Source organism: Tamandua tetradactyla, chromosome 10 (assembly GCF_023851605.1).
Source record: "Tamandua tetradactyla isolate mTamTet1 chromosome 10, mTamTet1.pri, whole genome shotgun sequence".
NCBI classification, from domain to species: Eukaryota; Metazoa; Chordata; class Mammalia; order Pilosa; family Myrmecophagidae; genus Tamandua; species Tamandua tetradactyla.
In genome coordinates, this window is record NC_135336.1 from 90,975,279 (window position 1) to 90,993,217 (window position 17,939).

The 17,939-nt window shown below is 38.1% G+C and overlaps 1 long non-coding RNA gene across 1 annotated transcript; it reads right to left on the minus strand.

Annotated features, from left to right (window-relative positions):
• Nucleotides 1–275: 275 nt before the first annotated feature.
• Nucleotides 276–5,706, minus strand: LOC143648588 (uncharacterized). The gene is made up of 3 exons (XR_013158643.1): nucleotides 5,410–5,706; nucleotides 5,117–5,292; nucleotides 276–356 (listed from the first exon to the last, which is right to left on the minus strand). It is a non-coding gene; the product is annotated as an uncharacterized LOC143648588 (long non-coding RNA).
• Between the last annotated feature and the right edge of the window lie 12,233 nt (nucleotides 5,707–17,939).

The window sequence follows — 17,939 nt, forward strand, 5'->3', positions numbered from 1 at the left end:
TCAGTTCTGGAAAATATTGCTTTGAGATATGCTAGGCTGGCCTCATCAAGTGGAATCAAGAGAAGTCGATTTATATTAAAACTCATAAGCTCTCTTCTAAGTGTTCTCTGCTATTAGGGTAACTCGCCACCCTGAACTTCTATCAAAAGTCTTTTCTCCGGGAGCCTAAGAATAGGATTTTAAACCTTGAATGTGGGGGGAGATGATTTTTAAGTCAGGGGTCTTATAACCAGACAATACTAAAACTTAAGAATAAAAAAGTGGGAGATCCTTACTTTTTCTTCCTGCCTGTTGTCACGTCCCATGAGAGAATTTAAAGTGAGAGTGGGTTCCAAAACACTCCTAAAGGGCTGCAACTGCAGAGGAAGGGAAAGGAGAAGGGACAGAGAGGTTAGACATATTGATGCATGAATGTCACTCTGGAAGTTTCCATGGATTGGGCAATGTTCCAGGTGGACATTTCAAGTAAGAACTGACCACAGAGACAGATTGTGAGTTATAATAAAATTTTACTAAGCTGAGGCTTCAGATGAAGGCCTGGGCCTTGCATTTGTGTCAGTTATTCTGAACAGTCCCCAGATCCCCCCACCCCAAGATAGCCACTGACCCTTCTCAGTGAGCTCGGCCACAGTCCTTACTTTGCTGCCTCCTACGAGTGAGAGACCCTTCACAGGAGAGGGCATTTTGCATGATCACAGAGCATTACATATATTCTATTTTCAAGTCTCTCTTTTTTGTTTGATTTTACAATTCTCTATTTCCTATTTAGATAAACTAGCCAGCAAACCACCACTTTATCCCAAAGATCAATTTAGACAGAATCTTAGTCAGTTCCTCCCTGCAAGGAAGAAAGAGTTCCCATATATTAGGAAACTGTTTGCTATCCTTTCTAAATAGAAAGTAAATACCTTCAACCAAGTTTATTCAAGGTCAGCTGATAGCGTGAGAATGATGATGGCACTTCCAGGCATACTTAAAGAGAAGTATTTCTGGGAGGGGATGGAGGAGCAGATGACAGAACCACTGATTAAAATTCCCATCCCCTTAGGATAGCGGAGCATTCAAACCGTCTTCCCAGGGCAGCCACAGAAAAGTTTCAGATCCCCTGTGTATTTGGGGGAGTTAAACTTGTGAAAGGATTGCTCCCTCTTGGTGTGATTTCCTACCTCAGTCCATGACTGGGTTAAATGGAAACTGACCCAATTTCAGAATCACTGCAGAGTGGGCACCAATGTTTTATTGTAGAGATTTCCTACACAGAACCAATCATGTCTCCACCTCGGAATGCTCTGAAGAAGTATGTTGCTATCTTAAGAGAGTACTCCAGTTTTTAAATTAATGGTTGCCAAAAGCAGCAATCTCAGGAGTATGGTCACCAACTCTCCAAAGAAGTTGTCCTCCAAGGTCAGTCGGACCCTGTGAGGTGGACTTTTCATAGGTTAACAGGGACATACTGGACTCTCAAATCAAAGAGTGAAAAGACACTGAAAGTTTATTTGGGAAGCTATAATCTGGACAGAGCTGTACACTCTTTATCCATTAAAATAATTTAAAATATGAATAAAGTGAACTATTAGTAAAAGAAAATGCAGTAAAAGATAAAATAGCTGCTTATTCTGGTAGGGGTTTTAAAGGCACTAAAACATGAAGAGACTACAGAAGAGGTTGGAGAAGTTCAGCTCTTTGGAATCTAGAAGAGTCGTTTCGCAGGTGGCCACAGATTTGGTGGTGGTGGTGGAACATGATTTTTATAAAATCCTTAGTACCGTATAATTATTTCCATGCACATGTATGATAGGGTGATAGGAGACATAAACTCCAGAGGTCTTACCAGCTGTGATTGTAGGCAACGTCAACTAACTTCTCTCAGTCTCCTCGTTTATAAAATAAGGGCGATAATAACACTTACCTCGTATTATGGTCAGGAGAATCAAGTGGGAACATGCAATTAAAGTACTTAGCTCAATGCCTGACCAAGAATAAGTTTTCAATAAATTGGTTGTAACAATAATAATTTGCTTTAATTTACTAATATATCATGAATAACTCCACAAATTAAGGCACATAAATGAGCTCACTCTTTAATAACTGCCTTATAGTAGTTTATGATATGGATTGACACAATTATTCAGCCTATTAACTGCTAAGGTCCAAGCTAGCTCTTTGAGATTTCTCCTGACCACAAAATGAGGTAAGTGTTATTATCACTGTTATTTTATAAACGAAGAGACTGAGAGAAGTTAGTTGACGTTGCCTACAATCACAACTGGTAAGACCTCTGGAGTTTATGTCTCTTATCACCCTATCATACATGTGCATGGAAATAATTATACGGAGCTAAGGATTTTATAAAAGCACGGTCCACCGCCACCGCCGAACCTGTGGCTACCTGCAAAACATTATTGACATTTGGGGCTGGATCATTTGTTGTTGTAGGGGGCTATCCTGAGCCTTCTAAGATGTTTTGCAGCATCCCTGGCATCTACCCACCATATGTACCCCCACCATCCCTGAAGCTGTGGCAATCGAAAATGTCTCCAGACATTGCCAAATGTCCTCCAGAGAGGTGGGCAAAATTGCCTCCAGTTGAGAACTACTGATCTAAACTAATGTGGCTAAAATTCACCCTAAAGTCTTAGTCACTGTCCACCTAAAGCCAAGCTTCTTCTATGGGACCCTTGCTTGAGAAGCTACTTACAGACATAAATATTACAATTCCCATTGAGTGTCGCTCATCTGAAAGACGGCATCAGTGAGATGGTTGTTTGTGTCGTTGGTTTAAAATGCATTTTATTGGACTTTAGAAAAGAGGCAAAGGGTATTATACAAGGAATAATGGCGATCCTTCCAAACAAGCCAACTAGTGGCAAAAGTATTGGAGCAGTAATCATCATGCTCTCGGCTCATGTAAACTCCACTGATTATAATTTTATTAAATGAAGCTAATGGATGCAATTTTCATAGAATTGGTTAACTTGGTATGAGAAAAAAACTCTTCTTCCACAAATTTTCTTCCTAACCAAGGCTGAAGACCTTGCCATTGTAAATTAAATGACCCAGAGGGATCAGGCAAGAGAAAGGTACACATAGGTATGGCTATCCAGCCCCATAGCTGGGTGAGGACAAAACACAAAATCCACATGTAAATAACACTACCTCAGAAGTTCATCTTCATAGATGGAAGTCAGCAAACAAACAAAAAATAGATCCCCATGGTCATAAATAGCATTTTAATTTAGAGTTCTGTTTAGCAAAACTATTTCCATATCTTTGGGGATGGCATACAATAACAGTATTTTGCTGCTGTGGTGTCAGAAAATTATATTAAATGAAAAATCCTGTCAAACAGATGTGTTCACAAATCCCTGTCCACATAGCAATTGGTCTGTTTAATGAAAACACTGTTATGGTTCAAAATTAGTGCTTTCTACTGTTACAGTATTGTTATACGAGGATCTCAGAGGACTAAAGAAGGTTGAAAAAGAATGAGAGTAAGGAAATTACCAAAACAAAGGGCCAAGGACAGCATATCTCCAACAGAGTTACCTCAACATGGTGCAGAGAAAAGGGAGATGAAGAAAGAGGAGGGGAGAGAGGGATATTCTTTTTCTAATTAGCAAAGCCAGGACATAGAAACAAGATGCCTACTTCCTCTAGATAAAGGAAATCAAGTAAATAATACCAGCTCTGTGCTGTGTTTCATAAATCCCATTTAAATTTAATTAGAACATAGAAAAGCTATTTCCATCTCCCTCAAATTCATTCAAATAAGATTTTACCAGAATTCAAGAGCTGCTCCTTACCCAAATCAACCTTGTACCTAGGGGGAACCCTAGGACCACTTAGATCATCCTCAGAAGTAGTTGATGAAATTCTAATTCATCAGTCATTGGCATTGACTGGTTATCCCTGAAATAACTGATAATTGCTCTTCATGTTTTGCCTCCAAAGGAAGCAGGAAACATCCCATTTCAGGCCACCTCTACGGATAGGTACCTCACCTCTCTTCCTGTTCTGTGTATTTATACATAACAGAAATCACATCACACATCATGCTCCTTGCCCCTAAAGAGCTTTTTTTTTTTGCCAATTAATACGCAGCCCAGATCTCATGTAGACTCCATTCATCTTGAAACCCCAAAGAAGACAAATTTTGTTCCAGTTAAAAATAAGATAATTATAAAGAAGTAAGTAATTTAATCTGGGTTGGTAGCAGAGTGGGCTAGTGAAAATAGATTAAACTTGAAAGGCACAACAGTGGCAGTTTTAAAGGACACAAAATGGAAGAAGAAAACTTCAATTTATTCCTGAAAGCTAGCCCTGATTGAAACTAGCAAAAGTGTTGAGATTTTTATCAAATGGCATCCTCCTTCCAAAGACACTATCACATACATTTTTTAACTGTCATTGAACTTTCTTCAAGAAAAAAAATTTGAAATAAAAAACTGGGAAAATGTTTCCCATTAGAAAATGTAAGACAAATATTTTAATAGAATCTATCCCTTAAGACACTTTTGAGGCGACACCGACTTTGCATATTTTAATTTAAATTAAAATAAATATACACATTTTCACAGATCTTCAAAACCATCTGCAATAATAGTGATGCTATTCATTGCCTTCCAGCTCTTGCTGAAAGAAATATAGAGCAAATCTCTTATCTGAAGCTGCTGGTAGAGTCAGTAACATAGTTCCTTTATATTTAACCAAAAACTACAACCATGATTTGTCTTTTTCCTTTTGCTTTATTAAAAGAGATTAATACACAAATTGTACTTTCACATTTTACTATGCACACACATTATTTCATTTAATCTTTCCAACAAGCCTTGCAGTTGGTAATATTATCTCCATTTTTCAGTGAAGTAATTGAGCACTAGGGAGGGTAAAGAATTTAGAAAATGTGAATGAACTCAAAAGTGGTGTGACCAGAATTCAACAGAACTTGCAGGATTTAAGGATGCAGCTTGTCTTCGCCCATAAATGTGGCTAAGCCGCCCTGTCCCACCCCAACAAACATGACGTCATAAACATAAGGCACAGTTTGTTTCAGTGACCCATTACAATTTATGATTTGCATGAGAAATTTTTCACAAGGCTTGAGATCTTTGCTTACCAACTTTCTCTTTATATGGTCACTGAACTTCCCTGAGCTCACCCTCTCCGTCTTCAAATGAGCAGGTGAATCCAGAGGCTCTGCATTCCCACGCACCTCTGAGCTTTTAAGAGTCTTCCTTTCATAACAATTCTCGCAGCCATTTTGTCTCCAAAATGAGTGAACAGTTTCTGGTGCTGGAAAAAGCATTTTATTTCTGATTCTCTGCAATAATTCCATATTCCATACAATAATTCTATATTCCGTACAAAAATAATTCTAAACTCTAGCTTATTAATTAGAAATTAACGTACTTTCCAATTCTCTACTATACCGTGAGCTTGTGCTTCAAATTCACCCACATACAGGTAGTAGCTGTGGTTAGCATGACCGGGGGTTGGATGGAGGGGCCCAAGAGGTAGGTCCAGGAGTGGGCAGATTCATTAGGGAGTGTTGAGGGCAGTACTTCCTCTCCAATCTGAGTATTAGTCTTTGAAACCCCAGGACCATTCCTGCCCATTGCATTTATGAGGGGAAGTGGAGTAACTATTTTTAAAATTACAGAAGTAATACAAGACGGTGGCCATGGTGGCTTGGAGTCCTCGGGTTCAATTCCCAGTGCCTGCCCATGTGAAAAAAAAAAAACAATACAAGAATCATGCTATATTAAAAATTTCAAATTCTTAAGACTTAGATAGAATAAACAAAATTATTCATTTCATCTACTTTATTAAAATAGAGTCCCTCCTTTAGGCAACCGCAGAGTATCCTTCCAAAGCTTTTATTATGAATTTACATGTATAGATACTTACAGATAAGGATTTAAATCTGTTATTGACTCTTAGATGCATAAACACATATTATTTTAAAACCTGCAACTTTTTTACTTAATGTTACATCTTGAATGTCTTTCTTTTATTGGTTTCATAGAATCCTTTGAAATAGACATACAAAAATTTATACTAGTAGTTCTTACTGATAGGCGTATAGGTTATTTCTAATTTTTTTCAATTTTGTAAATAAATACAGGCATAAATTATTTAATTGTCTTTGTGCACATATATGAGCTTTCTGTAAGATAGGTTTTTAGATGTGGAAATTCTGGGTTAAGGGTGGAAACTGCTAACATGCTCCTCAAAATTGATTTGCTAATTTATACTCCCATTCACAATTTATGACAATGTTCATTTCTCACATCCTCTCCAACAAGGAATATTATCAATCTTTTCAAGTTTTCTAGTCAATAGGATGAAAAATGCTCATTTGTTGTTATTTTAATTTGCATTTCTTTAATTGTGAATTTAGCTTACTAATTTTTCACATTCCAATGAACAATGCATCATGTTTTTCTTATCGGTTACACATTTTTCTATTAATTTGTCTTTTTCTCATTGATTAGAAGATGCTTTACATGTCATGAAAATTAACCCTTTGTTTACTGTTTATATCATTTTCTCAATATTTCGCTTGTCTTTGAGCCTTGACTCTGAACTCTCAATTCTATTCCATGATTCTATTTTTCTGTCCATGTGCCAAAAGCACACTGCTGTACATACTGTCACTTTATAATAGTCTATTTTGGTAACTAATATAAGATCTTCTCATTCTGTTTTTTTTTTTTTTTAATTTTGGTCATTCTAGTTTATCTTTATGTCCACCAAAATATAAAAAGAATTCTGATTAGGATTACATTGAATTTATACATTAACTTGGAAAAATTACAAGTTGACAGTTTTCTCTTCCCAACCAGAAATACTCCATTATTCATGACTTCTTTTAAGTAGTTCAATAAAGTGTCCTTTCTTAATATGTTTTTGTTAAGCTTACCCCTAGGCATTTTTTGATGCTTACCATTATTATAAAGACCAATTTTTAAGTTTTTAAATCCTATGGCCAGGTAACAGTAAGTTTGAGATTTCTGATGTTTGGTCTTATATCTTTCACTTCAATGAAATCTCGTATTAATGCCAAGAGTTTTTTGGCTTGTCTTGGATTTTCTTGGAAGAAATTAAACCAATTCCAAATGATGATGGTTTCATCAATTCCATTCCAATGTTTGTACCTGATTTTCCTCTTGTCTGATTTTATTGAGACTGATATCTACAGTACAATTAGGAGTGATGCACTGACTTAGTCAGCATGGTTCCATAAGGTGGCCATAAGGTGTTTTCTGTTTGGGTAGACACAATTTAAGTTTAGGAAGTTTTCTTTTCCTAGTTTTTATCAGAAATAAGTGCTTAAATTTTTAAAATTGCTTTTTCTGCATCTATCAAGATGATCATGTAATTTTTTACCTTTCCTCTCTACGAGAATGAATAATATCAACAGCTCTCCTAGTATGAAAATAAGCTTTCATTCCTGAAATAAACTGCTATTCCAGGTATATTTTTCTTTTAAATCATTGCGAGGCTTAATTTGCAAATATTTTTAAATAAATATTTTTATTTTTTAAAATAAAATATTCTAATTCAGATTTTTGAACCTTTACTCATAAAAAAGGTTGGCTTGTGGTTTGCTTTTCTTAAGCAGAATTTGTTCAGTTTTGGAATCAGAGTTAAGTCATCAAAGAATAATCACACTAGTACATGCTGGTTTAAAGTTTCTGTTCCTATGGGAGTCTAATTTTGTAAAACTGAGAAGACACCCTAGGAAATTAGGACTTCTAGATTTCTGCAGTTTGCTTTTGTAAATATAGTTGTAACCCAAATATCAACTGTGGGGTTGGGAGCAATCAAAAACAACTTTTCCACTTTCTCCCTGTGCTATTCAGACTCATTCTGTGATGCTACTTCTAGATAAAGTCTTACCTTGCTCCTGGTAAAATCTTGCACGGGGCTCTCTGTCCACTCCAAGATAATTAAAGGCGCTCTTGTTGCTTGCACTAAGAGTAGTTCCATTTCAGTAATTAAAATGTAGCAACCTGTGTAAAAATCAAACTCCAAACTTCATTTAAAGGCAAAGGAAGAAAGGGCCTCTCCCCTACATACCCCACCTCCCAGCTGTGGCTTCTAATTCCCCCAGGATTAAAGCCAAGAAAGAGAGAAGAGGTGAAGAGACAGGAAAGAAATCACTTGACTGGCCCCCATGTAATCTAATTTGGGATTCTTTTAGTCACATCAAGTATTTAAAGCTGACTCTGTTGTGGGTTCTTTGATTCCTTCCAAGTTAGGGATCCCTCACCTGTAGTTCCCTTGATGAGGTAAATTTACATTTTCCTGAGGATGGTTTGGGATTCCTTCTTCGGTCCTGCATATCTGGAGGAACGCCTCTAAGCCTTTCTGTTGGTGTCTTCTTGCTCCTCCCAGAAGCCCTTGGGGCAGAATATAAAACAACCCCAAGCGAGCCCTCTTACATGGCCTGAATCTGATCCTCAAATGACCGAAACTTCTGACCCTTGTCAGAGGGAGTGTCACCTCCTACACACAGCCCTGTTCGCAGCTGCCACAGGTTGGCGTCTCACCTATGGAGATTTTTTTATGGGCATATGTCATAAACTACAGGGGCCACAACTCAAGCTCTGCAAGCGACCTCCTTAAAGCCCCCTCTCTCGTCTTGAGAAAGAGGAACCTCCTTATGATGGGATGTAAAGGAGGGGAAGAGGAAGTAATGGAAGTTGGGTGAAACTCAAAGCCCAATTTTTCCAAGTTAATCTACTCCCCAACTTCCCATTTTTCACTCCAACTCCCCAAACTCCTTCAGACCTTGGAACAGGTGACCAGCTGAGGGTCACAAAACAAAGTTTTACCTACCTCGTTTTTAAGTTCTGATGAGGAGACCCAGCTTCCCACTGTGGAATATGGGAGTTGTTGAGACTTTGGGTCATAGCCAAAATGAGAACAGAAAAAAAGTCCTATCTTAACATATTGTTATACAAAGACTATGATTTTTTTTTTTAACAAAACTGACTTGAAGGTTGGAAAGTTGGTGCCAGAATCATCTTTAATCCAATCCATATGTATCTGCAGTAATGACCTATCCAATAAAGACTGTCCCAGATTTCTAGCTAGGAGTTGGAGCCAGAAGCAGAAGGTATCTATGTACTGACACACAGATGCAGACACCAAGTTTTCCCACAGAAAGAACCAAAAACTTTATTAGATTGTGTCCAACCTATACCTTATAAAATAGTTTGAGTACTTCAAAAACCTACTATGTGCAAGCTATGCTAGGTTTCAAGTACCATCATTCTACCAGACATGAGAGTGAGGCACACAGAAACCTCCACACCACATAGGGACATAGGGAGATAGGGTCAAGTTGGACTGACATGGATAAAGAGCTTACATTTGTGCATATAGCCAGACCATCTACTGAAATGTGTTCAAAGGGGCATGGTGAACTCAAGCCTGGCTAGGAAACTTCCCATATCCAAGACTGGCAACTGGCAGCAGAAGTCCAAGCTACACCAATACCAGATGTCCAATGGGCATCATTGTCATGAAAGCATTACTCTTGGTTACATCAAGACCACAGCCAGGAGTTAAGAATTTTAGAATCAAAATCTAGCCCCTTTGAGTGAGTAAGGTAAAGAGTAGTATCTGGATGAAAAGGCATCTTTTCATCTGCCACAGGGATAGTGTCTTCTCAGTTTTACAAAATCAGATTCCTGTAGGAACAGAAACTTTAAACCAGTGTGTACTAGTGTGGTTATTCTTTGATGACTTTAACTCTGATTCCAAAACTGAACAAATTCTGCTTAAGAAAAGCAAACCACAAGCCAACCTTATTTATGAATAAAGGTGCAAAAATCTGAACTAAAATATTTGCAAATTAAGCCTAGCAACGATTTAGAAGAAAAATATATTTGGAATAGCAGTTTAGTTCAGGAATGAAAGCTTGTTTTCATACTAAGAGAGCTGTTGACATTATTCATTCTCGTAAAGAAGAAAGGTAAAAAATTACATGATCATCTTGATAGATGCAGAAAAAGGCTTTTTTCTTTTCAGTCTCTAGGCTTTTGTCCTTTGCTTTGATCCACCCAGCATAAAGCTAGTGGCGAATGCATCACCAATTTTGATCTTATTAACTGTACATATTTCACACACCCTCATATGTGCCTTATAATAGAGATGGCAACCTGTAAATGATGATGCAGCAGTGACTCAGGAGATTGAAGCTCTCCCAACAACTACCTCACCTCTTTATATGGGCTTCATTCAAAATTCTCTCCTGGGAAGCCTTCTCAATGGTTGAGGTATCACGAAACAAACAGGTATCTGTCTCCTCCTACGTGCTGGCAGATCATGACCCAAAGAGAACCCCAAAAATGAGGAGTAAAAGAAAGTAAGGAAAGAATGAAAAGACCAAAAGAAAAAGAAAAAGAAAAAGAAACAAACATGGGGACAGAGAAAAGAGTGCTGGACAGAAAGATAGACAATTAATATGAGAAACCATTTTATTTCTCTGGGTCTCTACTTGTGCATCTCTAAATTATTTTCTGTGAAGAAAATAATTCCTAAAACTCTAGGATCCTAATCAAAGTTGAGGTGATTATGGCTCTTCTATGTCGATTTTGCTTGAGCACCAACTCTAACTAGATTCATGAGGGGTCATAACGAACTTCCCACAGTGGTTCTCTGCCACAGGGATAGACAAACTATGCCCCCCCACCAGAAAAATCCAGCCCACCACCTGTTTTCACAGGACTTGTAAACTATAAGAATGTGTTTTACATTTTTAAAATGGTTGAAAAAAATCAGAAGAGGAATCTATTTCATGACATTTGAAAATTACATGAAATTCAAATTTCAGTGTCAGTACAGTTTTATTGGAACTCAGCCAGGCTAATTTTATTTTATTTTTTTTTACATATTGTCTATAGCTAATTGTCATTGCAAGGGGCAGAGTAGAATCATTGTAACAGAGACCAAACAGTCCACAAAACCTAAAATATTTACTAATCTGGCCCTTTACAGAAAAAAATTTATCAATACTGCTCCACAGTCATTAAGAGGAACACACAAGGGAAGGGAGGCTGCCGAGGTGGGAAGAAGAATTCTGCATCCCAATTCACTACCAAAACCCAAAATTGTCTCCAAATGAATATTGGCACCTCTGCTGTCTACTAAAGAAAAAGACACCCAAGACCACCAAGGCAAAGAGAGGCTCTCTGTGGGTGCTCCGAAGGAATAAAATGGAGAACAGAGAAGAGATGGAAGAAAGAAAGGGAAGAAAACGATGAAAGGAGTTGCCTTAGTCATTTCTCACATATGAGTGATCTAGAAGCTTAAACCTCTTTGAACTCCTGGTAAATTAAACAAATTGAACCAGATAATCTAGGCTTCATATCATATACTCTGATTTTCACTCAAATTTCATTCTCTTTCAGGCCTCAGAGTTTCAAAACCTGATTGTTACCCCAGTTTCGTTATCTGTCAAAATAGGTTTAAAGTCAGCCTTAGAATATTAGTTTAGAGACATCAGGGAGTTTTGTGCTAAGGACCTGGAACTTTTAAAGGATGTGACCTTCCTACCTCCAAATGCCTTCTTCCACAGACACATCAGGAACATGTGAGCCAAGGAGTTCATACTTGTGGGCTGAGTAACAACCCATAATTACCATTAGGCTTTAAGCTTTCCAACTAAACTATAAGTTCTCCCAATTAAATAGATGAACCCTCAAGGGCAAAATACATGCCAGCTTATTCTCTCCCCAAAACAGCCCAGTACCTAGTAAGATGCTGCCATAAACACTTGTTGAACAAATGTTTTATTTATTCAGAGGGATAACTTTTTTATTTCATATTGAAATTGTATATTAATAACATAATTCTGGGTATTCAATACATTTTTGCATGGCTATTTTCATTTAAATAAGTATTTGCAAGTGCATATTACAATACAACACATAAGGAATTCTACATACATAGGTGGAACATAAGAGATATGCTTCCTGCCTCTACATACCTATCCAGACTTTATTTCATGGACTGAAATAATACCCATTCACTCAGTGAAAGCCTATTATGTGACACGAGCACTGTGAAAATAGTTCAAAAATAATGTAATTCATATGTCAATATGCATGAAGCAAGTAGCAAATTCCTAAGGAATCAACGCAGACAGTTTTTAACTGTTGAATCTGGGTAAGCATCTGGGAATAAGATATACCAAAGAATATGTCTTCTAAGTAATGGAGTAGATATTCTTTGAACAATCCTCCTCTAGAAGTTATGATTTGCCCTCCTAAAGCCAAGAATATCTATAGAACTCTTCTCATTACACCATGAATTCATAGGCAACTGCAATAGGAATACTTTTAGGAGACATCAGGATACCCTATCACAATATGGATTTGTAGGATGTGAGACTATCAGCATTTGTTTGAATGTGCAACTAGCTACTAGGAGCATAAAGCATTAAGACACTAGAAACACAGTGGCTATAGGTCTCTGTACTTCAGAGACTTGATTTGGGACATATTTGTTAGGTCTTATTTTCAAATTCAAAGAAAATTTTCTCTTATTGTTCAAAAGAGGTAGAGTCAACTAAGTTCTACTAATTTTTGTATTCAGGCTCAAAAACAGGGTCATAGTTCAGACTTCATGGTCCCAACTCTGGTTACTTTAAGACAAAATGCATTATTGAAAAGTATCACAAGATTCATGCAAAGGCTAACTTATAAAAATCACAGAAAATGGACCAAATAAAGGGAGACCAGAACCATAGCCAAAATCACAGCAAAAGAAGAATCTACATAGGAGGCCCCACTGTGGCCCCTTTATACTAAAACCACTGCTGGTCCTGGACAGGAAACACTGCTACTGAACACTAGAAGCCACTGCTACCCCTCAAGATAAATTCTAGAGTGCACCTGATTCTTTGCATCATGGTCCCAGAGTCAGAGTCCAATGTGGGAGTACCCAGAGCTAATCTATAGATAACTACTCATTCTCTAGCTGCAAGGGGACCAGAAAAGAAACGTCTGGAAACTACCACTTCCTGAATAAGGATCAGGGTCTTCCTCCCACCAATATTGAACTTTCCCAAAAATAGGGATGGTGTTCAAATGTCCTGGATGTGACTTCCCTTTCTTAAGGAATTGTGGAATAGACACAGATATCATTGTTACATAAGAGAAGAAATAAATTTGGATGCACAATTCAAGGAGCCATCAACCATGACTGCCCCATGACCAGTCCCATTATATAGGGAAACAACTGTTTACTTCACTTTTGTATGTGTTTCTAGAACTTGCAGAATTTGCACCAATAATGGGAAAAAAGGAAGTCAAAGTCAACATCCCTTTACTGTCACTATGGCTTGGGAGTTCCAGTTCCACTGAACTGTGGCGGTTTGGACAGTTTGGAAAGATGGTAGTGGGCAATAAGAGGGTTTGGTCCCAATAAGAAAAGGTGCCTGAAGACAGCCCTAAGTGACCATGTGCACCCCAACAGTAAAGTGTGAACTGAGAGATGTGGGAAACCTTCAGCTTCAACTCCACACCAGAAAGGAAGATGCCTAGAACTGGAGACAAAGAGACAATTGCAGACATCTGTCACAGCAATACTTCTTGACCAACACCTAACTGGTCCAGATATGGAAAGCTAATCAATAGCACCATCATGTGATGTCAACATAGTGACTTTTTCTTTAGGCTCTAAGGTCCCAGACTCTACCAATCCATTCCCATAAGGGACACTTGCAATCAATGATTCATCAAAACCTAGAGTCATCCTCTTTCTAATTGTTTCATTTTCATAATTGAAAAGAAATGCAGATTGCATTCCTAAACTTCTTTTGACAAGGAATGTTTCGTTCACTCAATTGCTCAGCTGGATTATAAAGCTCTGAAAAATAATGCTGATAGATACATTTGTATAGTAATAGTTTTTATTTGTCTGAAAAAAAATAAATGACCCAGCTTTGAAATATATGCATTTATCTATACAACACAGATCGCACTATGGTCAAGTCCCTCCAATTTATAATTAAAAACTCTTCAGCCCACCTACAGTTGGTTCCGGAAAAGATGGCGGCTTAGTAAGATGCGCGTGTCTCAGTTGCTCCTCCAGAACAGCTACTAAAGAAATAGAAACGTACAGAACAGCTCCCAGAGCCACGACAGAGACCAAAAAGACAGCATACCCCATTCTGGAACGGCTGAACCGGCAGGGAGAATCCGCTGCAGTGAGATCATTGAGGGGTGCGCGCTTCCCCGGGCCGGGGCGGCTGGCGGCCAGAGTCCCTACCTCCCTCCTCCTCGGACCGGCTGGGAGAATTGGATCGGAGGTCCCCCAAGCCACGGAGACCGGTGACCAGGGTCCCTTCCACACACGTGGCTTCCCGGTCCGGCTGGGAACATTAGATAGGCGCTCCCCCAAGCCGTGCGACCGGCGCCCCCCCACCATGCTTGGCATCCTGGGCCGGCTGGGAGATTTGGACCGGCACTCCCCCAAGCCACAGAGGCCGGCGACCCTCCCTACGCGTGGATTCCCAGGCCAGCTGGGAGATTCGGATCGGCACTCCCCCAAGCCAATTCGGCTGGTGAACCTCCCCTACAGCGAGAGTTTTCCAAAGTTAAAGGAGCCACAGCATCTTTTACTGGGGGGTCCCGCAGACAGACGAGCGCCACAAGCGCCACCTACTGGGCAGGATAAGAAAAACAGAGCCCAGAGATTTCACAGAAAAATCTTTCAACCTGCTGGGTCCCACACCCAGGGAAATCTGATTAAATGCCCAGACGCCAGCAGAAAAAAACAGATCACACTCTGAAAATTGAAGATATGGCCCAGTCAAAGGAACAAACCAATAGTTCAAATGAGATACAGGAGCTGAGACAACCAATGCTGAATATATGAACAGAAATGGAAAACCTCTTCAAAAACCAAATCAATAAATTGAGGGAGGACATGAAGAAGACATGGGCTGAACAAAAAGAAGAAATAGAAAATCTTAAATAACTAATCACAGAACTTATGGGAGTGAAGGACAAAGTAGAAAAGTTGGAAAAAACAATGGATACCTACAATGGTAGATTTAAAGAGACAGAAGCTAGAATTAGTGAACTGGAGGATGGAACATCTGAATTCCAAAAAGAAACAGAAACTATAGGAAAAGAATGGAAAAATTTGAGCAGAGAATCAGGGAACTGAATGACAATATGAAGCGCACAAATATACGTGCTGTGGGTGTCCCAGAAGGAGAAGAGAAGGGAAAAGGAGGAGAAAAACTAATGGAAGAAATTATCCCTGAAAATTTCCCAACTTTTATGAAAGACCTAAAATTACAGATCCAAGAAGTGCAGCGCCCCCAAAGAGAATAGACCCAAATAGGTGTTCTCCAAGACACTTACTAGTTAGAATGTCAGAGGTCAAAGAGAAAGAGAGGATCTTGAAAGCAGCAAGAGAAAAACAATCCATCACATACAAGGGAAACCCAATAAGACTATGTGTAGATTTCTCAGCAGAAACCATGGAAGCTAGAAGACAGTGGGATGATATATTTAAATTACTAAAAGAGAAAAACTGCCAACCAAGACTTCTATATCCAGCAAAATTGTCCTTCAAAAATGAGGGAGAAATTAAAACATTCTCAGACAAAAGGTCACTGAGAGAACTTGTGACCAAGAGACCAGCTCTGCAAGAAATACTAAAGGGAACACTAGAGTCAGATACGAAAAGACAGAAGAGAGAGGTGTGGAGAAGAGTGTAGAAAGAAGGAAAATCAGATATGATATATATAATACAAAAGGCAAAACGGTAGAGGAAAATATTATCCAAACAGTAATAATACTAAATGTTAATGGACTGAATTCCCTAATCAAAACACATAGACTGGCAGAATGGATTAAAAAAACAGGATCCTTCTATATGCTGTCTACAGGAAACACATCTTAGACCCAAAGATAAGCATAGGTTGAAAGTAAAAGGTTGGGAAAAGATATTTCATGCAAATAACAACCAGAAAAGAGCAGGAGTGGCTATACTAATATCCAACAAGTTAGACTTCAAATGTAAAACAGTTAAAAGAGACAAAGAAGGACACTATATACTCATAAAAGGAACAATTAAGCAAGAAGACATAACAATCATAAATATTTATGCACCGAACCAGAATGCCCCAAAATACGTGAGGAATACACTGCAAACACTGAAGAGGGAAATAGACACATATACCATAATAGTTGGAGACTTCAATTCACCACTCTCATCAATGGACAGAACATCTAGACAGAAGATCAATAAAGAAATAGAGAATTTGAATATTACTATAAATGAGCTAGACTTAACAGACATTTATAGGACATTACATCCCACAACAGCAGGATACACCTTTTTCTCAAGTGCTCATGGATCATTCTCAAAGATAGACCATATGCTGGGTCACAAAGCAAGTCTTAACAAATTTAAAAAGATTGAAATCATACACAACACTTTCTCAGATCATAAAGGAATGAAGTTGTAAATCAATAATAGGTGGAGTGTCAGAAAATTCACAAATACGTGGAGGCTCAACAACACACTCTTAAACAACAAGTGGGCCAAGGAAGAAATTGCAAGAGAAATTAGTAAATATCTCGAGGCGAATGAAAATGAAAACACAACATATCAAAACCTATGGGACGCAGCAAAGGCAGTGCTAAGAGGGAAATTTATTGCCCTAAATGCCTATATCAGAAAAGAAGAAAAGGCAAAAATTCAGGAATTAACTGTCCACTTGGAAGAACTGGAGAAAGAACAGCAAACTAACCCCAAAGAAAGCAAAAGGAAAGAAATAACAAAGATTAGAGCAGAAATAAATGAAATTGAAAACATGAAAACAATAGAGAAAATCAATAAGACCAGAAGTTGGTTCTATGAGAAAATCAATAAGATTGATGGGCCCTTAGCGAGATTGACAAAAAGAAAAAGAGAGAGGATGCAAATAAATAAGATCAGAAATGGAAGAGGAGACATAACCACTGACCTCACAGAAATAAAGGAGGTAATAACAGGATACTATGAACAACTTTACGCTAATAAATACAAAAATTTAGATGAAATGGACGGGTTCCTGGACAGGCATGAACAACCAACTTTGACTCAAGAAGAAATAGATGACCTCAACAAACCAATCACAAGTAAAGAACTTGAATCAGTCATTCAAAAGCTTCCTAAAAAGAAAAGTCCAGGACCAGACGGCTTCACATGTGAATTCTATCAAACATTCCAGAAAGAATTAGTACCAACTCTCCTCAAACTCTTCAAAAAAATTGAAGTGGAGGGAAAGCTACCTAATTCATTCTATGAAGCCAACATCACCCTCATACCAAAACCAGGCAAAGATATTACAAAAAAGGAAAACTACAGACCAATCTCTCTAATGAATATAGATGCAAAAATCCTCAACAAAATTCTAGCAAATCGAATCCAACAGCACATTAAAAGAATTATACATCATGACCAAGTAGGATTCATCCCAGGTATGCAAGGATGGTTCAACATAAGAAAATCAATTAATGTAATACACCATATCAACAAATCAAAGCAGAAAAATCACATGATCATCTCAATTGATGCAGAGAAGGCATTTGACAAGATTCAACATCCTTTCCTGTTGAAAACACTTCAAAGGATAGGAATACAAGGGAACTTCCTTAAAATGATAGAGGGAATATATGAAAAACCCACAGTTAATATCATCCTCAATGGGGAAAAATTGAAAACTTTCCCCCTAAGATCAGGAACAAGACAAGGATGTCCATTATCACCACTATTATTCAACATCGTGTTGGAGGTTCTAGCCAGAGCAATTAGACAAGAAAAACAAATACAAGACATCAAAATTGGAAAGGAAGAAGTAAAACTATCACTGTTTGCAGATGATATGATACTATACGTCAAAAACCCAGAAAAATCCACAA